This window comes from Lactuca virosa, chromosome 7, assembly GCF_052849685.1.
Source record: "Lactuca virosa cultivar CGN04683 chromosome 7, Lactuca_virosa_CGN04683_v6, whole genome shotgun sequence".
In the NCBI taxonomy this organism is placed as follows: Eukaryota; Viridiplantae; Streptophyta; class Magnoliopsida; order Asterales; family Asteraceae; genus Lactuca; species Lactuca virosa.
This window is the reverse complement of record NC_136432.1, coordinates 153,532,567-153,559,985: the sequence shown is the minus strand read 5'-3', so window position 1 is coordinate 153,559,985 and position 27,419 is coordinate 153,532,567. Positions and strand designations below refer to the sequence as shown.

The window sequence follows — 27,419 nt, the reverse complement described above, 5'->3', positions numbered from 1 at the left end:
AATTAATTATATGATTATTTAATTGTTTTCAAATTTGATCTAAAAAGATATTTTGAAAAGTTTGAAAATTTTCCCTCAAGTTTTGAAATTTAAATTTGACAGAACTGCAAAAATGGTCCCTGTGGTATGCATTTTTTTTTGGGGTTTTGGTCCAAACCACGACTTTTTTGGCTTCGTGGTCCTTTTGGACTGGTTTGTTTGTGAAAATGGTCACTATAGTTAACTCCCGTTAAAAAGAATCCATTAACCCCCTCATGTGCCTTCCACGTGAGGGTATTTTCGTCTTTTTACTTCTAGGGACCATTTTTGCATAAGAAAAAAACCCCTTTATATATCATTTTCTATTTCCAGCTTCTCCCCCAACGACTGTTCTTCCCTAACGTTCTTCACTATTCTTCCCCAACGACTATTTTCTTATGCCTCAAGATACAATACCTTCACCTGAAGATTAAATTTTGCTGAAGCAAGAAGACACTGTAATATAGACCACGTGGGTAATTTGATCCCTAGTTTCTTACATTTCCCCTTCACTATACATTCTTTAATGTCTTTAACATCTATCAAACCATCGCGAAAAAGTATTCTTCCATTCACCTCACATGACTTGAACAACCAATCCCAAACTTTCACAGGTGTGTACTGTTGAAGAGCATGTTTCAAAGTTTTTGAACGTTGTGAAACTAATCATGACCCTGTTGAACTTTCCTTTTCGTTCTTGATATCAATTGAATTCCTTTTCTCTGACCCATTAGATGCTTTCATGTTCTCATGATATATTGGTCTGCAGTTGAAAAGATTTCCAGAAAAAAAAACCATAAAGAACACGATCAAAATGGAAAAGTAGTGACGATATATAGTTATATACATATACCTAGGAAAACATGATCCTTCTCTTAAGTAAATCAAGTCGTTTGTGTACTCATCAAACAATGAAACCACAACCACGATGTACGTAAATACAAACTTGATTGAATCTTCCTGAAAAAGAAAAGCAGATTTAGCGACTTTGTGTTTAGAATTTGGAATTAGGGATGGGGTTCTGTTTTTTGGCGTTATATAGAGCAAGACCAAAACTGGAGAATAGAGACTCGATTACATCTCCAGCGACTGCTAAATGCCATAAGACGATGGAAAGTCCGACGAAAGGCATACAAACAGTTTCCAAAAAGGGCCTTCTCTCCCGATTAAGTCTTCTAATAGTCTCTTCCATCCGATAATCAGCATGTATGGACTCTTCCATAGAGCAACACCGGTTATCAGTGGTACATCAATGGTGATAGCAATGGGGATGATGAATAAACTCTTTGTCAATTTGGATAATCTGTGATGTAATTTTATAAAAGTTCGGAAATCCATGAGTTTTACAAACTGGGTGCTGTTGAGAACTATAATAAAGATTGGATTTTTATCATTTTACGAACCTGATGTTGACTGGTTTCACGCCGGCGGGAATTTCTTCACTGAGATCGTCCATGAATGAGAAGTAAGAATGGAAGCAAAATCTGTAAAATTTTGAAACACAGTGCAACTTCCTTCGAGTGTAGAAAAACATCCATCCTGAAGCAAGAAATCAGAAGAGAAATCGATGATGATTCATTAATCGGGATTTTTTGATGTTTGATGCTAATTCTACTTACAACAAAGCAATGGAAGCACTTGTTTTTGTGATCTGTGCCAATAACTTCAAAGGTTGCGATTGACGGAGAGAAAAAACCCAAAACTTATTCCGTTGAGGAGGCTGTCGGCGATGGAGACAACCAACCATAGTGAAGAACATTGGGGAAGAACAGTCGTTGGGGAAATGATATATAAAGGGGTTTTTTTCTTATGCAAAAATGGTCCCTATAAGTAAAAAGACGGAAATACCCTCATGTGGAAGGCACATGAGGGGGTTAACAGATTCTTTTTAACGGGAGTTAACTACAGGGACCATTTTCACAAACGAACCAGTCCAAAAGGACCACGAAGCCAAAAAAGTCGTGGTTTGGACCAAAACCCCCAAAAAATACATACCACAAGGACCATTTTTTCAATTTTGTCTTTAAATTTTGAATAAAAAGTTTTAATTTTGAAATATTTAAATTCTAAACCCTAGAGTTTTAAAAGTTTAAAATTCAACCCTTATACTATTATAATATTAAAGGATTAATACTTATATATATATATGTATATATATATATATATATATATATATATATATATATATATATGTATGTATAAGACGAGTCAGTCTTACCGTTAGTAGGCCTCATTCACGAAACCGATCTATAAGGGGGTATAAGGAAACTTCCTATAAAATGGCGGTTGAATGGGTGTCTACTTTCACCCACCGCTTCCTTGATTGGCAGAGGGTCGTTAGGCGAACGGGTAGGATAGGACATCTAATTCCTCATTAATAAGTATAATGATTTTATAAAGTAACTAAATGTTTTCATAAATTCCCAAATCTTAGTTACTTTAGGAATAATGTGAAAAAGATGCTACTCCATGAAATTGCACATTGCACCTTGCCAAGTCATTAGTGGAGCATATGTGGCTAATCGGCACACTAATTTGGGACTAGCAAGGGTGGCAAAGGGTAGCTTGATGTTTGTCATAGATCAATGGAGCGTGTGTGGTTAACCGACACATTGATTAGGTGATAAATGACATCAAGAGTACCAATCACATTTGCATGGTTATCCTCGATATCCCAGTCATAAACTTGAAGGGCATAATCGAGACTGAAACATGCCATTGAAAAGTTCAATGAATCTCAAGAGAATCTAGGAATTTCAATTCATTTAAAACTTAATATTCTTTTTCGTTTTTCATGGTGGAAATTGGTAAATCGTCATTTACCTACCTTCAAATATTTTGCAATTGGATTACGGCCTCCCTATTTCGAATTGTAGAATATTGTGTTGGGCCATAGCCTTAATATTTCATTTGGGTGTTATATTAAGGATTCTTATCTAATATAAACTTTGTCTTTTTTCCTTTTCAGATGTCAACTTCAAACAACAACGCTTCTGGCTCTTTCTCCCTCATGAACTTATGTGGGAGGGTGATCTTTGATGGATCCAATTTTAACGATTGGATTCGTAACATTCACATGATCACCCGTTATGAGGACAAGGAGTATGTTCTTGACAAGGAGCTAAAGGAGATTAACCATACCACTGCCACTCCCGAGCAAATCACTGAATATAATGTTCATGAGAAGGACGCGACAATGGTGTCGTGTATCATGCTTGCGACCATGACTGTTGAACTCCAAAAGTCCTACGAGGACTACTATCCATACGAGATGCACCAAGACTTGATGGAAAGGTACCATCAAAGTACTAGGCAGGAAAGCTACGAGATCATCGCCTCCATGATCACTACAAAGATGAAGGACAGAGAGTCCATCACGGCCTACTTACAAAACATGCAAAGGTTTGTGGACCGCTTGCTGAAGTTGAATGTCAACTTCGATGAAGAGTTGGCCATAGATATTATCCTACACTCTTTACCTCCTTGTTATGATCAGTCTCATATGACTTATCATATGAACAAGGAGGAGGTCACTCTAAGCAAGCTTTAAGGCCTGCTAAGGACTGCTGAGAGTAGTCTGAAAGGAAAATCTATTGCATCTACTTGTCACACCCCCAAACCAAGGATGGCGGAAACGTCCGGGGGTGGAGGACTTCATGTATAGTATCATAACAACAATCGCAATAGTGATCAAAGTAAACACAACCAACATAAATATAATTGAAAAAGTTACACCATAGTATAAGTTTACATGTTTCCAAATCAATTACATTATGTAGACAAAAATGAAATATATGACGCCTTAACGTCCCATCCTCAAAAGCCCTTGATTACCTGCTTATTGATTTCCTGAGAATATAAGTAGTTTTGAAAGAGTGTCAACAATTAAGTTGGTGAGTTCATAAGCTTTTGAATGTAGTGATGAAAACCTTTTCCTTTGTAAAAGTAATGTTTGTTCCAGAAAAATCCAATATTTTCCTTAGAGTGTGAATTGCAGCCTTAAATCCAAAGACCAAAATGTACAAGTAATTTCCATACTTATAGTAAAACAATGCAAGTTTAAATTGACATAAACTCGTTTAATTTAATGAAATTCTCGTAATTCCTATGAGTTGTTAATACTTTATGTGAGTTATTATAACCATGCTATGACCTAGATGGCCTGAAACGACGTTCTTCAGGCGTCGGAAATGTTATGACATTTGTCACCCGTAGACCTCGAGGTCCTACTATAGCTAACAGCAAGGTGTAGGGTGTCAATCCCAATATAGATCTATACACAACTATCACGCTCTCCCTCAAAGAGAATCTGGTTACAATACAGGACTTATAGTGCATTACATGAAAAGTAACATGAAGCGAATGTCTCACAATTTAGTCATTAACGGATTTACGTGTAGTGAAGGAAAACCCTTTTTGTGTAAATGAAACCTCTAGTAATGAACTTGTTGTGTAGTGCATCATAAACTATACCTATTATAGTTTATCAAATGATAGTAGTAGTAGTGAACATAAACTATACTTACAATAGTTTATCAAAATGTTTGTATGCAATGGATATAAACTTTGTTTATTTTAATTAATTACCATATTTGTGGAGGTAAAAATCCATTTGTTTTCTGTTGTATGTCTATTTACCAAGACAAAATGACATATAATATAACACATATATGCACATAATGATACACACCTTGCTCAACAAGTTACAAGGTGTAAGTGAAATAGATAACATTTTTCTAGTATTAACATTTCTATTCCTGTTCTTAGAAGATTTATAGAAAAATCATCAAAAGTCGAAATCAGAATCTCTAAATTCTGAGAGTTTGGAAAATGTGTCTGGTTTGTTCATAAATTTTATTATGATTTTTAGTGACTTCCCACTTGTGTGAAAAAGTCCATATTCACAGACTGGTCCGGATTTGTTCTTGAAATGATAGGCCGTTTTGTAAAAATCACCATATATTGTAGAAAAATCGTATGGTGATGTGCAAGTAGTCATTTTAAAGGTATGAACCTGAACTATTTGCAGCTAATACAGTTTTGAAAACTAAAATGTTTAAGTTGACCAAAATAGTCTGTGAATGGAGTTAAACTTTTCTAATGAAAGCTGTTGAATGAGTTTAGTTGTGTTCTTGGTGTTTTAACCTGTATTCCCCCCCTTAAAACTTAAGAAAAATGTGAAAAGATAGGGGTATGAACTCACCTTGTGAGGTTTCAGAAGATGGATGATGAAGAAAGGGAGTGTTCAACTCAAGAACACTTTAGAAGATGCTTGAAGAATCGAAGATCTAACACAAATATGACGATGTTTGTGTAAGATATCCATGATTTAAGTAGAAAGAAGGAGAAATAATCATGTGAGGAGTGATATTACTTACTAGGAGTAGATGAAGAACTTGTGATCAACCTTGGACTTTTCGAGATTAGAGAGAGATAGTGAGAGAGAATGAGTTTTTGCTTCTTGGTGGAGTGTGAGTGAAATGGGAGAAAAGATAAGGGTTTTTATATCCTTGAGTCAAAGTGTTTGGCTGAAAAGAGTGGGAAAAGGGACAATGAAATGACCAGGTATGGTGGAATAGTAACTGGGGATGGTCTTGGAGTGGGTATGGGAGGTAACTTGTGTCCTTGCCCAAAGGATAAGTCAACACTCCACTCCATATCTTACCCACTATATTTTTAGTCTTAGATAATGATTACCCTCAAAATGTGATTAGATTATGGAAATATGGGGTCTTATATGTAAAAATATAAGTTTGGGTGAAAATCCCGCGTTAAAATCACGAAAAACAGGCTCAAAATGCTAAAAATATTGAAAACCGGGTAATAATTGCGAATATCCGAAGTTCAGGGTCGGAGGTTCGGTCCTAGCCATTAGAACCTAAAGTAGATGGGAACCGAGAGTAGGGTTCGGTCTTGAGCAGCTTCGCATCTCGGACCCAAAGGTAGTATCTCGGACCGAAGGTAGTATCTCGGACCGAAGGGTGAGTTCGGTTTCTTAGCAGGTTCGGTTCAGGAAGGTGGTTTCGGTTCTCAAGAGGTTTCGGTTCCTTAAGGGAGGTTCGGTTCCTAAGAGGGTTCGGCTCCTTAAGAGGTTTCGGCTCCTTAAGAGGGTTCGGCTCCTTAAGAGGTTTCGGCTCCTTAACACTGTTTTTCGCGTAAACTTCCGTTTTCGAGCGGTTTTTGACTAAATTAAGGGTCGGGATGCCCCGAGTGATTATAAGAAGTTGAGAGAGATTTTTAGAGAAATTTGGGAGAGATTTGACATACTTAGAGAGATTTGGGAGAGATTTCACATATTTGGAGAGATTTGGGAGATATTTCACATTCTTGGAGAGATTTCTCATACTTAGAGAGATTTGGGAGAGATTTGAGGTAGGGAGAGATAGAGTGAAAGAGATTGGCTTTGTAACGCAAGGTCCGTAAACCCCGTTAAGCCATGTTTAAGAGTCTTACACACCCCGAAGGGTATGTAATAGTGTTTTATCGCTTTGCTACATCACTTACCCCGATTAGGGCTCAAGAATCCTACACATACGAACTTTCCAAGTGATGACTTCTTATTAAAATAGCGTGTTGTACAATAATTACATAACGTAAATCCTAGTATACAAGAGTTAGTAGAGTTGACCGGTTTGACTTGTTGACTTTATTTGACTTTGACTTGAACAGAATTTAACGGTTGTCACACTACTCCTACTGCTGCTGCCCCTGTCTTGGTAATTGGACAAGGGAAAGGAAAGAAGAGGAAGGCTCCTTCTAAGAGCCACAAGGGAAAGTCCCATGATGGATCCTCTTCTAGTGGGACCAAAGCAGGTTTTGCTACTCCTTTCTTTTAATCTGAAGGATGCAGAGTGCTTCCACTGTCACGACAAAGGGCATTAGAAACGAAGCTGCCCCAAATATCTGCAAGACATCAAGGATGGGAAGATAAAGCCCACCTTCGTAGGTATTTACACTATTCAATCTAACAACTCATCACATGCTGTCTCTTGGGTCCTTGATACAGGATGTGGTTTTCACATTTGTTCTAATTTGCAGGGTGTAAGAAGAAGTAGGGATGTGGAGCACGGGAAGATGAACTTAATCATGGGGAATATGAAAGTGCCTCCTGTCACCAAGATTGGAGTTTACTCTTTATTTCTTAGTAGTGGGTTATGGGTTAGATTTAAATGATTGTTGCTACTCGTCAGAAATGGCGAGAAACATTATTTCTTTTCATGGTTTGTATAAACAAGGTTTTAGATTTTCGTTTAATAATGAAATTAGTTCTATTAATGCTTTCTTGAATGGTACTTTCTATTTTGAAGCATTACCTTGTAATGGTATATATGAAGTTGTGATAGTTGTAGACAACTTAGGAAATAATGTGTTGCATATTGATTCATCCAATGGTTTGCACAAGGCATGCTTGTGGCATTGTTGTCTTGGACATGTTAACAAGAAACACATAGCCCAACTCTAAAAGGATGGAGTATTGGATTCATTCGACCTTAGTTCGGATGACACGTGCGAGTCTTGTTTACTTGGAAAGATGACCAAGTCACCCTTCACTAGTACTTGTGAAAGGGGTGATGGTTTATTGGATCTCATACATATGGATGTGTGTGGACCCTTTATATCCACCACAAGAGATGCGAACCGCTTCTATGTGTCTTTTACCGATTATTATAGCAGACATGGGTATATCTACTTAATCAAGAACAAGTTAGAAACCTTTTAAAAGTTCAAAGAGTTTAAGCAAGAAGTGGAGAATTAGCTGGGCAGGAAGATAAAGATGCTTCGATCCGACCGAGGTGGTGAGTATCTTAGTATCGAGTTCCACGAGTATCTTAAGGAACGTGGAATTGTTTCGCAATTGAAGCCACCTAGGACACCACAACTTAATGGTGTGGCTGAGAGGCGCAATCGAACCTTGTTGGACATGGTTCGTTCCATGATGAGTCGTGCTTTGTTACCTATCTCATTCTGGGGGTATGCCTTATAGACCGCCGCCCATATCCTTAATCTAGTCCCAACTAAGAAGGTTACCAAAACACCTCACGAGACATGGACAGGGAAGGTTCCCTCGTTGTCACATATCAAGGTGTGGGGTTGCGAGGCTTTCGTAAGACGAGAGACTCACGACAAACTCGAACCTCATAGTGAGCGATGTATTTTCATCGGCTATCTGCAGAAGTCCTTTGGATATCTCTTCTATAGACCGAAGGAAAATGTTGTCTTAGTTGCGAGGAGAGGGGTTTTCCGAGAGCGAGAACTCGTATGCCAATAGGACGGTTGGATGCAAATTGATCTTGAAGAGCTTCAAGAATCAAGCGGTGAAGGAACCTCTAACACTAGCGATCAACCCGAGGAGGAAACTCCTGTTGAACCGATTAACGAGTCCCTACCTCTTAGACGTTACAGTAGAGTTAGTGTTCCACCTGAGTTTTATGGTTTCCATATTACTACTGAAGGTGATACGTTTATCAATGATATCACACTGGTAAATTTGGATGAACCTAACAACTACAAGGAAGCCATGGCGGGCCCAGAGTATGCGAAGTGGAAAGAGGCTATGGACAGCGAGATTCAGTCCATGTATGACAATCAAGTTTGGAACTTGGTTGACAATGTACCATGTCGTAAGACAGTCGGGTGCGAATGGATCTTCAAGAAGAAAACTGACATGGATGGGAAAGTACACACATATAAGGCACAATTGGTTGCGAAGGGCTTTACTCAAACTCCTGGAGTTGACTATGATGAGACCTTCTCATCGGTAGCGAAGATCAAATCTATAATGGTTATGCTATCCATAGATGCGTTTCATGATTATGAAATATGGCAGATGGATGTCAAAACCACTTTCCTTAATGGGAAGTTGGCTGAAGATGTTTACATGGGAAGTTGGCTGAAGTTGGTTGAAGATGTTTACATGAGTCCTGCGTATATATCAAAGATGGTGGGAGTATAGTTAGCTTCCTCGTATTTTATGTGGATGACATATTGCTCATAGGAAACGACATCCCAACCTTGCAGGAGGTTAAGTCCTGGTTTGGGAAGTGTTTCGCTATGAAGGACCTCGGAGAAGCTGCTTATATTCTAGGGATAAGGATATTGAGAAATAGGAGTAAGACACTAATAGGAGTTAGTCAGAGCACCTACTTGGACAAAGTGTTAAAACGTTTTAGCATGGAAAATTCCAAGAAAGGGCAGTTACCAATCCTGAGCAATACCAAGTTGAGTAAGACTCAAAACCCGAGTACCGATGCCGAGATAGTAGAGATGAGCCGAGTACCATATGTTTTCGCTGTTGGCTCGATCATTTATGCTATGACATGTACTCGCCCTGATGTGTCCTTCGCTTTGAGCATGGTCAGCAGATATCAAGGGCATCCTGGTAGAGCTCACTAGACTGCGGTAAAGAACATTCTTAAGTACCTACGAAGGACTAAGGACTGGTTCCTTATCCTCGGTGGGAGTGATGAATTAAGAGTGCGAGGGTATAGTGATGCTAGTTTTCAGACCGACCGAGATAATTTTCGCTCTCATTCGGGCTGGGTGTTTACCCTAAATGGAGGAGTAGTGACTTGGAAAAGTTCTAAGCAGGAGACCGTAGCTGATTCTGAAGGGTTTTGAGCATTCTAACACTCCTAAGGTGTACATGCAACCCTAAATACCTTGGATCTATGTTTTCTCTATTATACATGCAAATATCAATTTTCCAAGGTATTGTTCTAACTAGCATAATATGAAGTACATATAATATAAATTCTAGTAGAATTACATACCTCTTTGTTGTAGCTTGATTCCATGGAGCTTAAGAGCCTAGTGCCTCAAGTGTGACACCTCAAATGGTTCACACAACATCACCAACATCTTGGAATAACTTGAGAGAAAAGGTTCCAATGCTCAAATCGGCTAGCCCTCATGTGTACACACACTAGTGCCAATTTTGTGAACCAATGACTCCTTTATATATTATGGAGGATTAGGGTTACATCCATGTAAACCCTAATACCCATGACCTTTCATTTACATAGGATCCATGGGTTAAAAGCTCCATGGACTATCCATGGACTTCCATACACTCTTAGCCTATCCTAAATAAACCTTGGCCCATTATATATATATATATATATATATATATATATATATATATATATATAAGAGTCTATATTTAATTAGCCTCTTTTGATCACTAAATTAATTCCAAATTAATTCTTGATCAATACTAATTAAATAATATGATTTCATATTAATATATTAGAACTTATAATATATTAACAAATCATAAATATCATTTTCTCACAAAAGTCTATCCAAATTGTTCCGATGCCATGCAACCCAAATGGACCATGCCAATCGGGTCAAGTACATACCAATTATAGTTATGGATTTAGACACTGCGTATGACTTCAAAACCCGACTAACAATCATAGCTCTTAAAAGTTGCTGTCGAACTCTGAACAAATCAGTGACGCGTCCATTAGATAAGGGATCATATATTCCTCCATTCTAGATATCATATGGACTGAGACATGGATTATAATCATTCTCTCTGTCCATTTGTTGTTTCCCGATTTCCGATTTATGACGACCGACTAATTGAACAAATCAAATCAGTCCAGGCTTGGCTAAGCACTTCGAGGTGTCATCACTAAATCATCGAGGGGCCCACAAATATCGCTTTAATCCCTATAAGGGTAAAAGGAATGGATAAACTTCGAATCATACACAAAGGCATGTTTTATAACATCGAGTTGCCAATGCGTTTTCGTACAATCAATGTATAACCAACTCATAGGTAACAACTCATATCTCTAGGTTTGAAGAATATAAGATATTATCGTCTCATGATCACTCGTGATAAAATCCATGAAGTGAGTCAAATGAGCGTGGGTTTAATCCAATACTCAGAACTTATGAGCACTCATGAATGTTGTAGCAACTCTTGCTATGTCCACTACCTTGGACATCTACAAACCAGCTTATGACAGTCTTGCCTTAATACCTACTTCCGACGTATTATTGACTGTGGATGGTTTGAATAACTTAGTCATTCAGGAAGAACGACGTAGTTATTCTGGAAGTCAAAACATGCAAAGTGAAACACAAGAATAATCGAATCCAATATGGTCTCAGAACTTATGAATATAAATAGAACACCTTTTATTTATCACCATATTGATTACACATTATTCATTGCATACTGTTCCAAACTATCAACTTTATACTTGAATTAAAAACAAAAGTTGTCCCATGCTCCAAGCATGTACACTATGTTTTCTAAACACTAGTCATGCCATACACCAAGTATGCACACTATGTTTTTCCAAACATTAGTTATGCCATACACCAAGTATGCACACTAAGTTTGTCTATGACCTTTTACTTTGTGAAATAGATCGATTGAACATAATTCCAATGATACTCATTTCACAATCCCAAATCCTTACCGCAAATGCAAGAATTCCAAATTCCTGCCATTTACCTAAATCTGTTAGATTCTATGCATTGATTCTCTTGTAATGATTATGCACAAAGTCACAAATACTTGTCAACAGACATTACAGAGTATTCCAATGGAGATCAACTCCATGGAAACGAAGTCTCAAATTCAAAGTACATTGCTTTGAACATCCTTCTTGCATTAAGTTTCCTAATCTTACACAGATTGAATAACTTCCACCTGTGAAACATTTCCATATTTCCATTTTGACAATCACTTATGACCAAGAGTTGCCTCTTTTCAGAATATGTCAATATGGTCCTTCCAAAATTAACACTATACTTCCAAGTGTCCCTGAGCAACCAATCTTTGGTAAACCTTAGATTGTCCTCGACAATTGCTTAATGAAATTAGTCATATCCAGTTGTGGTACTTTTTCCCTCTTAATTCTCTAGGCATTTGGAAAAATTTAGAACAGATGAATATTATAGCACATGCAATCGATCCTATATCCGAAGCATATGGGACACGATTCATGTAACGCTCGTAGATCCGGGCTAGTCAATTTAGAGACGATAAGCATCAAAAATGACTTTTTGATGGAAGATTAATTAGAAGGATTAATCTTAACCAAGTTGTAGTATATGTCTCGAGGTTTCCGAAAATATAAAGAACGCTGAAATCCGAATTATAACGAAGAAGTTATGACCTGTCGAAGTTTCACGATAAACCGGCACGGTGCCGAATGTCGTAAAAAGTGAGTTTTTGATAAACTACTTTTTAGCCTTAGTGATCTAAATGAAACTCGTAGTGTTCGTTAAACTGAGAGTAGGTATAAAAAGAACGCCCAAATCTGACTTCGTATGAGGAAGTTATGATTTTTCGAAGTTTCGGCTTAGCAGTAGACAACTAAAAACTCGAATTTTAGATCGAGTGATTTTTAGCCGACACGACCTAAACGAGAATCGAAGGTCTCATCATTAGTAGCACAACGGTAAAAAATCTGACAAAAATGGACGTCGAAGAAGTTATGAATTTTTAACGGATTTCCTGTCCAGGTCTGTTAAAAATAATAATTTAAAAATTAAAATCAAAATTAGCCGACAAAGTCTAAACAAAAGTTGTAGAGCGTAATTTTACCTACGCGTGCATATAAAGAACGTCAAAAACGGAGCTCGTATGCAAACGTTATGGATTTTAGAAGTTTTGGCGCGAAAACCGAGAAATTTCGCATAGGTGGCTTCGGCCACGTCACCCTTCGCATGCAGCCTCCACGTGGCATCTTCTGATTGGACCGCAGCCTCGTGTGGCAACCGCTGATTGGGCCGAAGTCGTCACCCTTCTTCCCCATTGGACCGAAGTCCGGTCCACTTAGAAGCCTCCACCTGTCCGAGCTTCGCACGTGGCCTTCGCAGGAGCTGCCCCGTGTCCGACCCTGCTGAGTCATCCGACGCGTGTGCCTCGGTGGCGAGCCCTCGCATGTCAGACGCGTCCGACGCGTGTCTTCCTCCAGTCCGAGCCACGTGCCCTCGCCTCCTGATGCCACCTGCCTCGATGACTCCTCCTTCTCGGCCGAACCCTCGCAAGCTGACCCCTATAAATAGAAGCCATGCGAGATCTTTCGGGGGAAATTCCAAATTTGTCATTTTTCACCCATTTTTCAATATTTTAGCCATTTTCGCTTCCCCCGATACCCCGAGATCATTTCCAACGCCCGGATCACGTCCCGGAGTGCCCGAGAAGCCGGAAAATTTATCTTTTCGGTTTTGAAGCCCGACCCTTCGCAGAGCCTGGTTTCTCAATAAAACTCCCGGTTTTATTAGAAACGATCGTTTCAGGAAACGAATTGCTGCCCGATTTTCATTAAATCAGGTGAGTGTGTAGTCACTTTCACCTTACACATATTTATGAAGTATTTACCTTAAAATACGTGCTATGTGTAAATATATTAATTGTTTATTTGAGGTGACTGTTGAATTGATGTTTTATACAAGTTTTAAACTGTATATATTTTTATCTACAAATATGTTGGGTAAAACATGGGTAGATGAATTAGATGATGTGTGATGAAATAAAAGTGATGAGAGGTATGGATGTTTAAGATGGTCTAGTCATCTAGTAGAGTATAGATAACGACCACAGACAATTTTAGATAGTCCAGTGGAACGTTAGTAGACTTGTAATCGGTACGTATGTTTGAAATATATGTTCATAAAGTGTTCTTGAACTATATGTTCCTTAGGTGTTTTTGAACTATGTGTTCATCCGTTAGTTCTTCTTTTTGACACTATTACGTGTCGGGGTACGGGAGCGTACGGGAGTACTTTATTAGTATTTTCCCTATGCTTTTATTTTGAAGAGCTTTGGAGTCTTCGTTTCTTTTGTGAAGTGATCGGACGAGCTTCATGAGTCAGTGTTTTCATTTCCGATGCCGGATATGGGTGAGTCTGGAGGTTCAGACCACAGCCTAGGCATTAGTCAGTGTTTTCATTTCCGATGCCGGATAGGGGTGAGTCTGGAGGTTCAGACCACAGCCTAGGCATTAATCAGTGTTTTCATTTCCGATGCCAGATAGGGGTGAGTCTGGGGGTTATATACCTCACGATATTCAGACCACAGCCTAGGCATTGATAACTACCCCTGACTTAATTGTCTTGTGGTTCTTTCTTTTACGAACAAAGGTTCGTGGTTAAACTTATTCCATTCATTCAATATCTTTATCGATCCTTGTTTGCTGCTAGGGGATTTCTGAAGCAGTTTTGTTAGTTGGTTGTTCATATCGATCCTTTAGGCTAGATCTAGTAAGATCACTGTATAGGATCAGTATGTGGGGATCGACGTTGTTAGTTCCTGTTGTATAAACCTTGGCGACGATGTGACTTCGTGCCTATTTGACATAAATTGCCGAGGAAAGCAATGTTGTCACCCTTTGACATAAATTGCTGAGGAAGCAATGTTGTCACCCTTTGATATAAATTGCTGAAGAAAGCAATGTTGTCACCTTATTGTTTGTCTTATTTGACATAAATTGCTGAGGAAAGCAATGTTGTCACCCTTTGACATAAATTGCTGAGGAAGCAATGTTGTCACCCTTTGACATAAATTGCTGAAGAAAGCAATGTTGTCACCTTATTGTTTGTCTTATTTGACATAAATTGCTGAAGAAAGCAATGTTGTCACCCTATTGGTTGTCTTATTTGACATAAATTGCTGAGGAAAGCAATGTTGTCACCTTATTGGTTGTTTTATGTTAGGATGTCTGGTTTGACATAAATTGTTGAGGAAAGCAATGTTGTCACCCCGTTGGTTGTCTTATTTGACATAAATTACTGAGGAACCCCCGAAGCAATGTTGTCACCCTTAGTGAAAATCCTTAGGCTAGGTCCCTTGTGATAGTTGTTTTAAGGACGTAAGGTGAGGATAACGGGAATGGGTAATTAGGGTTGTTTCTGGTTGATGAAACTTAATAAATTATTTGTTGATTGATAAACTTAAAGAGTTTATTATTTATTGTGGGTTGAAAACCCTATATGGTCACCAGGCTTCCAAGCCTGACCCACTCAGTTTATTTGTATCACAGGTATTGATACGAAGTTGCTTTACACTGAGAGATTAAAAGAGAAGTAGATCACTAGTGTAAATGAATGTAAGTTTTGTTTATGCTTATGTTTTTGTATTGACAATGACATCCCAATGGTTTAAGTGAATAAAATTCATTTCTTCGGAAATGATTTGATAAAATAGTTATCATGTTTATCTGGGAACAAATTCCGCAACACTTTTCATCAAATGATTACTCTGAAATTATTTTAAAAGCATAAATTAAATCGGTCTTTTCTGGCCGTGAAATTGGGGATGTCACAATTCATGATGTCTCACATAAAGACATGATACTTGATCAGTCTTTTGCTATAATATTTCTATTTCTATTTGCCATGTTCTCATAATTCAGATTATGAAAAGGGATGTCGTAATCATAACCGAATTTTAGAACGCAAATAATGTTCCCATATATAGAAATTCCTTATGTTGAACCATTCCAACAAAACATTCATATATATACTTGACTAAATTTGATTAAAATCTCACGATATAAGCTTTTAGATTCGAAATGAAGTATAATTTCCTCTCCCTTAATTATAGCAAAACAACTTTTTCCTAATTGAAACCTTTTTTTTTCTATAATTAACATTGCTAACTTGCAACACTTATCATAATTATCATGCTCCCACTAACATGATGATTATTAGCATAACACTTATGCTCCCACTAGCTTTTACATGTACTTAGAAATCAGCTGGATTTCTAGAAATCAATACTTTATTGACTTTCTTACCAAAATTCAGATTCTGATACGATATGCTTTGATAAAACTTTATCAAAATCATACACCTTTCCTTAGATAGCACACATGTGTGTCTAAACAATTTCAGAACTATGAAAAGGGATACCGTAATCATAGTCTCAATTGTTTAGACCTTTGCCATTCCTCACAAGTCCATGTTAGTGTGCCGGTTAACCACACACGCTCCACTAACGACTTTGAGAATGCAAATATCACAATTGCTATCTACTTAAAACCACTTAGTGAAAGCGTTTCCTCACCATCATTTTCATTAATCGAAGAGAAACCTTATGACACTTAGATTTTATGGTGTATGTGTTCCTATCCACGTGAATTTGTCAAAAACATAATCACAAGACAAGGTTAGTGACAAATCCAAACTCATATGGATCGAACTTGTGCAATCTTAACTTCTTGCCACCTAGCAGCACAAGGGCCTGCCATTGCTTCCAAGTTGTTATGCAATCAATTGAGAACACTCAGAACTCATATGCAAAGCCAACTTTAACTGGACTGGGCACAGAAATGGAATATGTCAACACGATAGGTTATAAACCTCAAGTCGTGTGCTAGTGATAAACTACAAGTTTTTATTCTTGATTAGATCGTGAAGCTTTTCCAAGATCTTAAGACTCCCATTGTCCTCTTGACATATAAGACTCTCTTGCCAAGAACCATTCTTTGACAAAACAAATATTCAAGAGATAGTGCGGATTTTTATCAAGACAAACACTTCACACAATTGGCCTTAGTTGGTCTCTGTTTTATCCAAAACATCACAACTTACCAATTTCAAATGTACAAGAGTAGAACACATTTTACTCTTACATTTGACAAGTGTTAATAAACCTTCTTTAAGATATGTCACTCAAGTTACAATATTGGAGTATGACTCTAAGAATTGTTTTGGAATTAAGTATGACTCCATCTTTTAATTTAACCAATTCAACAATTCACGATTCCTCTTCCTAGTCAAACAAATGTACTAAGATGTCCTTAGAGGATCAATTGTGATATGGTATCACAATCATTAAGATGATCATAAATCATGATACTAAAGTACTCTCCCATCTTTTCAGATTGGAGAAACTTTTATCTTTCTGCCTAATTTGATTCTTTTCATTCGTTCTGCCATACATTGAAACTTTTCCAGTGTTTCAGAATTATACTTAAACTTGTAAGTATAACCATATTTACTGAACTTCAGTAAATCATGACGAATAATCTTATCGATCTTTGTGGTGGACTTGACCAGTGCACAAGAATGTGTACTCGATCCCTTAGTCCTTCACTTGACTCACATATACATGTGAACAAGGAACTAGTCTTAATTTTCCAAAGATGAACATTCTCATTCACCATACAATACAACTTGCATAATTCCAAGTTTCTATCCAACTGAAACTTGGTTGATGTGAATCTTTCCTTATTTGGTATATTATGACACTACCACAAACGACAGAATCAAATCCATTTTCCAATGTTGCTATCAATGGAATCACATAAACAACAATTTTTCACAAATGCCATTGTAAGGATACTTAAAATAAATAAAATCAAAAATTTTATTTTATTTTAAAACTTGCGGAAAAACTTATCCTTACAATGCAAATTCATATGAAAACAATGTTGTTATCTATTCCTAAGCAATCTATCACAACTCTTAAGCAGCAGCTCAAAATTTTTGATCACTGAACCATGCGATCGAAATCCATCTTCACGATCAGAATCAGCTTACTCTTCTTTAAGCTTCCTCTCTTTTCTTTGATTCTTAAAACTTCAACATGTGACCCAGTCACATCATGTAATAAGAATCTCCAAATAGGAACTTGACAGAGTTAGATAGTGGGCTTTACCCGAAGTAGAGATAAACTTTGACTTTTACCATCCTAGTGAACTTTCAGGTAATTCGGGCAGCTTCGCAACCAATGCTCTTGCTTTTGGCAACAAAAACTTATGGACTCTTTGGGAATGGTACACGAGACTGTCTCAGACTTAGCCTTTCTCTTTACCATTTGGTCAACCGATTTGACTATGGCCGATCCCTTTCCATTGGGAAGAGAAAGCTTTTCTGGATTTTCAATGTTACCATTGTCAATGTCCATGGAAGTTTGGGAAGTTGATCTTCTAATCTGCTTTACCAGCGCTCCAAATAATTGCTGATTCAGCATCACCTAGCAACTAGATAAGATCATTAAGGGTCATGTCATAGTCTGTTACATAGTAGTCCTTAAAGAACTCACTATGTGACTTACGAAGTGATTGAACAGCCAACTTTCTCAAGACTTTGACACCCAACTCTCCCGGCTTTTCAATATGTGACTTCATCTCCAAGATGTGAGCACACCTAGACCTTGCTTGCCAATAGGGCTTGAGTGACCTCGAACTATTCAAGAACTTGTGGGTTAGGGAGAATAATTGGAGGAGGTGGAGGTAGAGAAGTATGATTTCCATGAACCAACCATGGGACATCATCTTCATTAGGAAAGCTTGTTCCTAGGGATTTGGGAAGATCATAGTTGTCTGAACCAGACATCTACAATGGGAGATATTCAAGTTAGTTGATTTAAAGTCCTTAATATCACACTCAATATGAAATATTAAGGCTAGGACCCAACACAATATTTTATAACTTGGAAGAGGGATGCCGTAATCCAAGCTATAGAATATTTGAAGGTAGGCGAATGACGATTCACCAATTTCCACCATGAAAAACGAAATAATTTATTAGGTTTTAATTGGATTTGAAACTCCTAGATCCTTTGAGATTCATTGAACTTTTCAATGGCATGTTTCAATCTCGATTGTGCCCTCTCAAATTTTGTGACTGGGATGCCGAGGATCACAAAACAAGGTGTGAATAACCATGCAAATATACTTGGTACCCTTAATATTTACCACTCAATCGATGTGTCGGTTAACCACACGCACTCCACCGATACTATGATAAACATTAAGTTACCTTTTGCCTACCTTGTTAAATCAAGCTAGTGTGCCGGTTAACCACACGCACTCCACTAACTGACTTAAGCAAAGTGCAAAGTGTAATTTCATGGGTTAGCACCAAATTCACATTTTCCTAAGTAACTAAGATTGGGAATTTATAAGAGTTTAGTTACTTAGTATCTCTCATTAATACTTTTAATGAAGGGAGAATTATAGTCCTTGTCCTACCCGTTCGGCTAACGACCCTCCACCCGTCAAGGAAGCTGTAACATCCCAAAAATCATGACCAAAAATTTCATTTTTAAAACATTAATTGAACCATATTTGTCAATCCATAACATAAATCATCACATAAGATCAGAGTGTTAATTCAAAACATATTCTTATTATCAGAGTAAAACATCCCAGGCTGACTAAACAATGGTGTGCGCCATGCGATCACCCCGAGCTCTTCCCTCCGCTACCAGAAGTACCTGAAACCAAAACTGAAAACCGTAAGCACGAAGCTTAGTGAGTTCCCCAACCTACCACATACCATACACATAATCACATACTGGGCCTCGCCCCTGCTGCATCGGGACTAGCCCGGCATCAGACTCGCTCCGGCATCGGGCCACGCCCGGCATCAGGCCTCGCCTGGCATCAAGCCCCGCTCGGTATGCAGATCTGTTTCCTTTAGGCCCCGCCTGTCTCTGGGCCTCACCCACCATACACATACATACGATTAAATAACATACTGAAACATACATAAGCATTCCCTGCTCTAAGGCCTCGCCTAACTTGGGCCCCGCCCCTGGTCTGCTACTGAAGTAGTGGAACCCCGTCCACACCCCTACTGGTAGTGAGATACGGGACCTCGCCCACACTCACATCCTTCCTATCACGGGCCTCGCCCCTGCTCTGCTAATATCGAGATATGGAACCCCATCCATACTCCGCTTGTGATGAGATACGGGACCTCGCCCACACCCACCTCCCTACCAGGCACATACAAGTATCACAAAAACAACAAGTATAATCTAACGCACTACATAAGAATCTTGCTCGGGAATACCCCGACATCGGACCCCCGGCCCGGAAACATACTATTATCTAACGTACTTCGGGCTTACCCCGACATCAGACCCTCGGTCCGGATCCTATCATACCGACTCATGCAAGAATCACAAAGACCTCTAACATTCTAACATTCCTCGAGCCTCGCCCGACATCAGGTCGTAACCCGAAACATATATCAATAAGTGCCTAGGGCTAACCCCCGGGCCTTCCTTCTATACATAAGCATAAACATGAACATAAACATAATGGGTCGCCATTGTGGCCGTAGACCTATGCACACAATGAGGAGACTCACCTCGCACTGCTGAAAACTCGCTGAACACTTCTTACTGCTAACTGGAAACTTCTGAACCGCTGACCCTTCGGCTTCCCGAACTATCAATACCCAAAATAACATTAGACCACAATAAACCAAAAGTCAACCATGGTCAAACTTGGTCAAAGTCAACGGTCAAAGTCAACATCCAGTTGACCTGACTCGCCGAGTTGGTCTACCCACTCGTCGAGTCCATACTCTTCCTGGCTATGTAAGGAGAGTTGTCGACCTCTGGTTTGATGTATTCGAAGCGGTTTGATGTATTCGAAGCGGTTCGTGAGAGTCCTGGCTATGTAAGGAGAGTTGTCGACCTCTGGCTCTACTTCCGATTCTTTTCCCAATCGCCCACAAACTCTCCGGGTTCGGGAAGTAGGGGTCTCCTGGTATGTAAAATCTTGCCATGATGCCCGTGCGAGAATAGGGGTGGGGTAAGAGGCATATAATTAATAGACGTCTAATCCTACAATTACTTATAGGAGGGTGATCCTCATTAGTCACGTCTAAAATCACATAGTGCATACTAGTTATACATAATCTGAGATAGAATAGACCTTCGAATAAATGACTCTACTCTAAGTCCACAACCAAACAAGGAACAGGAAGTAGAGCAATAGTCATAGATTCTGAGTCTATAATGTCTTTAATTATGTATAACCTTAGCGTATGCACTTAGTCATTATAGACCCACTAATAAGGGTCTTTAGTTTTCACATAAGTTATAGCACCACAAAATACTCCTATAGTATTTTAAATGTTATGTTTGGTTCTTAACAATTTTCTTGTATAGGTGTTGGTAAGTTGATAGACTTGTTGTCCACTATAACTATCCCCCGACACATACTAGACACTTCTCGGACGAATATAGTTGATCAAGATATATTCCTCCCAGACTTGATTGCATATCCCAGGGCATATTCACATTGCACAACTCCTCTATTTTTAACTTTTGTATTGTCCTAGATATGATACTACACTAGTAAGTATGCATGCACTCATACTTTTAACAAGAAACTATTTATTTCTAAAAGTGTAGTTATTTGAAAATGTTTAATCAGAGACGTTAGTCCCAATGCATTTATAGTTTGTATATCTTATGTGGTTCGATATACTTAGTTCACTATAAACAATGCTCTGATACCAATCTGTCACACCCCCAAACCAAGGATGGCGGAAACGTCTGGGGGTGGAGGACTTCATGTATAGTATCACAACAACGAGTATAATAGTGCTCAAAGTAAATACAACCATCATAAATATAATTGAAAAGGTTACACCATAGTATATGTTTACATGTTCGAAATCAATTACATTATGATGACAAAATGAACTGTTTGACGATTTAACGTCCTATCCTCAAAATGCTGTTGGTTTCCTGTTTCACTGATTTCCTGAGAATACAAGTAGTTTTGAAAAGTGTCAACAATTAAGTTGGTGAGTTCATAAGAGTTTTGTTTGAGGAAAAAGCCTTTTTCCTTGTAAAAGCGATAGAGTATGATTCCAGAAAATCCAATATTTTCTTTGTTAAGTGTAAAATGAATGCTCCTATGTTATGCGATAATGTACCCTAGAAAGACCCGTAGATTCCTTCTAAAATCACCCAGTGTATATAAGTTATATAAAATTTAAGTTAAATAAACCGTCGAATATAATGGGTCTGCCCTAGGTCCACAACCAAACAAGGAACAGGAAGTAAGGCGGGCCCACCAATTCTAAGTCGACTGTGACTAGATTCTTATATAACTCTAGCATATACACTTAGCAATTATAGCTGAAGTCTAACAATTCTAGATGAAATGTAGTGTTAATAGAAATGTGATTCCAAAGAAAATCCAATATTTTCCTTATAAAAGTCATGTAGTCCTAAATCCCAGGACCGAGAGTATGAGTGTGTTTTGTACTTATAATGTTCATAATAGTAATGTGTTTCCAAAGAAAATCCAATATTTTCCTTACAAAAAGCCATGTAGTCCTAAATCCTAGGACCGAGAGTATGAGTGTGTTTTGTACTTATAATGTTTGTAGTTTTTAAAATAGATAAAACCCCTTTTCAAAGTAGAATTTTCCCTGTAACCTTGAAAGATTGTTAACTCCCTATGTGAGTCGCTATAACCATACTATGACGAGAAATAACCTGCACAACGTTTTTCAGACGTTAAGATCCTATGACTCTTGTCACCCGCAGACCTGCCGGTCCGGCTGTAGCTAGCAGCGAGGTGTGGGGTGTCAATCCAAATATAGATCTATGCACAATTATCATGCTCTCCCTACAAGAGACTCTGGTTATAACTTACAGGAATTGGAATCCCGTACTCGAACGTACGGGGAGAGAATTGCCTCACAACTTAAGTTAACTAGTTTACACATAGTTTGATATTAAAACCTCTTCCGTGGAGGAAGTAAAATCACCTTTTATGAATATATTAGTGATATGAAATCCTTAAACTTTTACTATTATAGTTTATCATGTAGTATATGAAAAACCCATTTGTTTTGAGAGTAAAACCTTTTTCATGTAGTAAAAATCCATAAACTATGCTTATTGTAGTTTATTATATGTGTTCAAAATGAATGAAGAAACCTTATCATGAATGACTAAATTTCAGTTTATGATGATATACTAACAAGAAAAGACATTCAATATTTAGAATTTATTGTTATGCACTTTGCTCAACATACTACAAAGTGTTATGAAAGTTGTAAGCTGTGAACTAGTTTTTGCCCTTTCTACACTGTTTTAGAAAATTGATAGAAAAATCATACAAAGTCGAGAACTGAATCCGTAAATTCTGAGAGTTCACAAAATGTGTCTAGTGTATTCATTATTTTTATTATGATTTTTAGAAGTCTTTAACTTGTGTTAAAATGTTCATATTCACAGACTGGTCCGAATTCGTTTATGAAATGATAGGCAGTTTTATAAAAATCACCATAAATCGTAGAAAAATCGTATGGAGATGTGCAAGTAGCCATTTTAAAGGTATGAACCTGAAATATTTTCATATTAAACAGTTTTGAAAGATATTAAGTTTAAGATAGTCAAAACAGTCCGTCAATAAGACTCAACTTTTCTGATGAAAGCTGTTGTTTGAGTTTAGTTAAGTTTTTGGTGTTTTAACTTGTATTCCCCCCCTAAAACTTGAAGAAAACATGAAAATGTAGGGGTATGAACTCACCTTGAGTGATTTCAGTAGATGGATGAGGAAGAAAAGAAGTGTTCAACTCAAGAACACTTGGGAGATGCTTGAAGATTTTGAAGACCTAACAATAATTATGACGATATTTGTGTAAGCAATCCATGATTTGGATTAAGGATAGTAGAATATCTAAGTGTAGGAGGAAGATACTTACCAAATGTGGAGGAAAAACTCAAGACCAGCCTTTGAATCTCGAATTTTAGAGAGAGAAAGTGAAAGAGATGTGTTTGTTCTCCTTGAGAAAGAGTGAATAAAGTGGGAGGAGAGATAAGGTTTTTTTTTCTATCCTTGTGACAAGGTACTTGGCTGGAAAGAGTGGGGAAAAAGGACAATGAAATGACCGGGTATGGTGGAATAGTAACTGGGGATGGTCTTGGAGTGGGTATGGGAGGTAACTTGTGTCTTTGCCCAAAGGGTAAGTCAACACTCCACCCATAAATCTTACCTACTAGATATTATTCTTAGGCAAGGATTTTCCCCAAAATATAATTAAAATATGGATATTTAGGGTTTATTATGTTAAAATACGAGTTTGGGTGAAAATCCCGCGTTAAAATCACGAAAAACAAGCTTAAAACGAAGTTTGGGTCAAAAACCGACAATATGGACCGAACCTGCGAGGTTCGGCTCTAAGAGAGTGAGATCCGAGAGAAGGGAAGGAAGGAACCGAGAGGAAGAGGAGGGGACCGAAGTTCCGAGGTCTCGGTTCGGTCTGCTGAGCTTCGGTCCGAGAGGGTGTAGTTCACTTCTGACATCTTCGCTTCTGAAAAGTTCGGTTCCTAAGAGGGTTCGGCTCCTTAAGAGGGTTCGGCTCCTTAAGAGGTTTCGGCTCCTTAAGGCTGATTTTCACGTACACTTCCGTTTTCGAGCTGTTTTCGTCTAATTCGAGGGTCGGGATGCCCCGAGTGATTATAGAAAGTTGAGAGAGATTTTGAGAGAGATTTGGGAGAGATTTCACATACTTGGAGAGATTTCTCATACATAGAGAGATTTGGGAGAGATTTCACATACTTGGAGAGATTTCTCATACAAAGAGAGATTTGAGAGAGATTTCACATACTTGGAGAGATTTGGGAGAGATTTCACATGCTTGGAGAGATTTCTCATACAGAGAGAGATTTGGGAGAGATTTCACACACTTGGAGAGATTTCTCATACAGAGAGAGATTTGGGAGAGATTTCACATACTTGGAGAGATTTGGGAGAGATTTCGAACGCTTGGAGAGATTTCTCATACAAAGAGAGATTTGGGAGAGATTTCACATACTTGGAGAGATTTGGGAGAGATTTCACACGCTTGGAGAGATTTCTCATACAGAGAGTGATTTGGGAGAGATTTCACACACTTGGAGAGATTTCTCATACAGAGAGAGATTTGGGAGAGATCTCGTTTGCGACATTTTTGAGTGTTTGGCTTCGTAACGCAAGGTTTGTACATCCCGTTAAGTCTCGTTATGATTGTTATATACCCCCGGGGGTTAAGGAATAATGTTTTATCGAGTAGTTTCATCACTTGCCCTGATTAGGGTTTAGAATTTCCGAACACGTGAAAACTCTAAGTGATACTTTGTATTAAGATTTGCGAGTTGTACAATAAGAAGCATAACGGAAACCCTAATATACAAGGGTTAGATAAGTTGACCGGTTTGACTTGTTGACTTTAGTTGACTTTGACTTGACCAAAAATTGATGGTTGTGACATCATCCCCCCGTTAGAAAGAATTTCGTCCCGAAATTAGTGTTTCGGCTGGGACTTCAAGAATTTGGAGGAAAGATGGGGGAACTTTTCGTAGTACAAGAAATTGATTATGGTGGGGACCAACCCGCCTGTTGTTAAATGACGACCTTGGAATTTCTTATTGTAACTTGAGCTGAGTCGATTTAAAAGGAGTTATTGTTTTTTGAATGATAATGTATTCTATGTGTGCCTTTATGCTCCCCGTTTTATCCTTGGTATTACTACTATGAATATTTTATAATGTGATTTGTGAGTACTAGTATTACGAATGCTTCAACAATTTGTGATGAAATTTGCAATATAAGTTCTACCAGATCATTTATAATTGCTTGGTGTAAACTAATCGTATATCATTAAGATTGCAAGGGCATTCGGATGAGTGACCCCGCCTTAAGCCCACAACCAAACAAGGAATAGGAAATGAGGCGGAATCACACATTCTAAGTCCATAGAATCTTAATGATATATGACCATAATTTTTACACTAGCCATCATAGATTCACTAGTAAAAACCCTACGTTTTTATATAGATGATAAGACTTATTCGGGTTTTGCCGTGCTCTTGAGATGCTTTCGGCCTTTCTCGAATTTGTACTAAGTCATAAGTGACAACTTCTCCTCGGAGCGCTGCATAGGGCCTGCTTTAGTGTTTCTCGTTTGATTAGATCGGTAGGGAACATATGGGTTCGGTTTACACGACTAGACTTATTCGGATGGTAGAACGTTCACTCGCACTCCCGGGTAGCCTTGTCCCGAAGTTCATGGTAGGACTCGTACCTGGTCCATCCATCATTAACTTGCGTATATAGGTCATATGTAATTAAGGTTGGTAAGACAGTTGGATGGGTGACTCTGCCCTAAGTCCACAACCAGACAAGGAACATGAAATAGGGAAGAAACACACATCCAATGTACGTAGAATCTTAATTATATATTATCCTCGCGTATACACTTAGTAGGGATAGACTAACCGTATTCGTCCCAAGCTTCTGTGCTTGAACCTTATCTGCTGCATGCGTGACATTCTCGAAGGGTCTTCTAGAAATACTTGTGTTAAGGTTTCGGAAGGTATAATACTCCTCTGGTGAGTGTTTTGGGGTTTCACAGCGAGAGATGACCCGAAGGTCCGTGTCAGATTTGCGTTTATGAGGGACGAGGGTTTCGATATTCAGTGGGTTAGGTGAAGGGTCTTTTCGTAGCCGTTTAATCGGGAGGGTGAGGACTATGCCAATCAAAATCGAATGACGACAACATATCTTTTTAGTGATACATGTGTTAAGTTGTATTCGTAAGAGATATTCGTTAAAGTGATAGTGCATCCTGTGTTTCTTTTTAATATGTTCCATTTTGATCGATGTTATTGTTACTGCAAATGATTTATACCACAGTAGCTAGTACTGGTAGTAAGTGTGTTCTGATATCTAGTATTGATACTTTATATCATGATCCCCGACAGGCCACTCTATGATCGAGCGGTATATGCAAGTCGTATGAAATTTGGTATTGATGAAATCGTCGAGTGAGTGGATCTACCCTAACCCCACTAATAGACATGGAACAGGAGTCAGGACAGAATTATTCGCCTTAAGTCTGTAGTATTTTGATTATAATTAACCCTGATGTATACACCAAGTCATCGCAGCTCACTGGTAATGATCCTAAGGTCATATATGAGTGTCTTTGATTTGATTGAACGAGAGAGTATTTTAACTACTTTTTGAAAGAAGGTAATTTTAGCAAACATACCAAATTCATTACAAACATATGGTACTTAAACGTTTTTGTTGTTGGAAACATTACAAAAGTCCTAATGAGTTTCCTTGTTGCTTCCTCTGGTTCAGTTGTCACACTCCTCCTGCTCCTTCGTCATTCTTCTCGGTTGGACAGTCTCTCTTGAAGTGTCCCGTTTCACCACATAGGAAGCATACTGGACTTACACCAGTATTGGTGGTTGAAGCGATGTGCTGGGTCGAGGTCCTATAGAAGCGGACGGTATGTCCTTTCCTGTTGCAGTTGATACAGCGTGGAATCCGACAAGCTCCGGTGGGATGGTAGTTACACTTGTTACACTTTGGAAGTGTTCCCATATATTGCCTGTCTGGTGCTTGAGTGACAAATGTTGTGGCTGATGTCGAGGCATGTATTGTGACTGCTGTCGTAGTTGTAGGGGTAGCCACATGTTGCTGTCTCTTAGCGAATTTTGGGGATGGGTTGCACTTCTTTCCGTTCCAAAACTTTCGTTTCTTGCTCTTAGGTTTGTGGTTTGAGGTATTTTCGTTGGTAGACGCCCGCTGGTGTTCTTGATTGTTATTGCGGTTAGTATTTCCGGCACCATCTCTGTGCTCGCTGGCGTGGTTAGCATTGAGTTGCGC

The 27,419-nt window shown here is 38.4% G+C and overlaps 1 pseudogene; it reads right to left on the bottom strand.

Moving 5' to 3' along the window:
* Positions 1–414: 414 nt before the first annotated feature.
* The window catches only part of LOC145127246 (putative membrane protein At3g27390), an 89,941-nt pseudogene continuing 62,936 nt past the window's right edge, over positions 415–27,419 (bottom strand).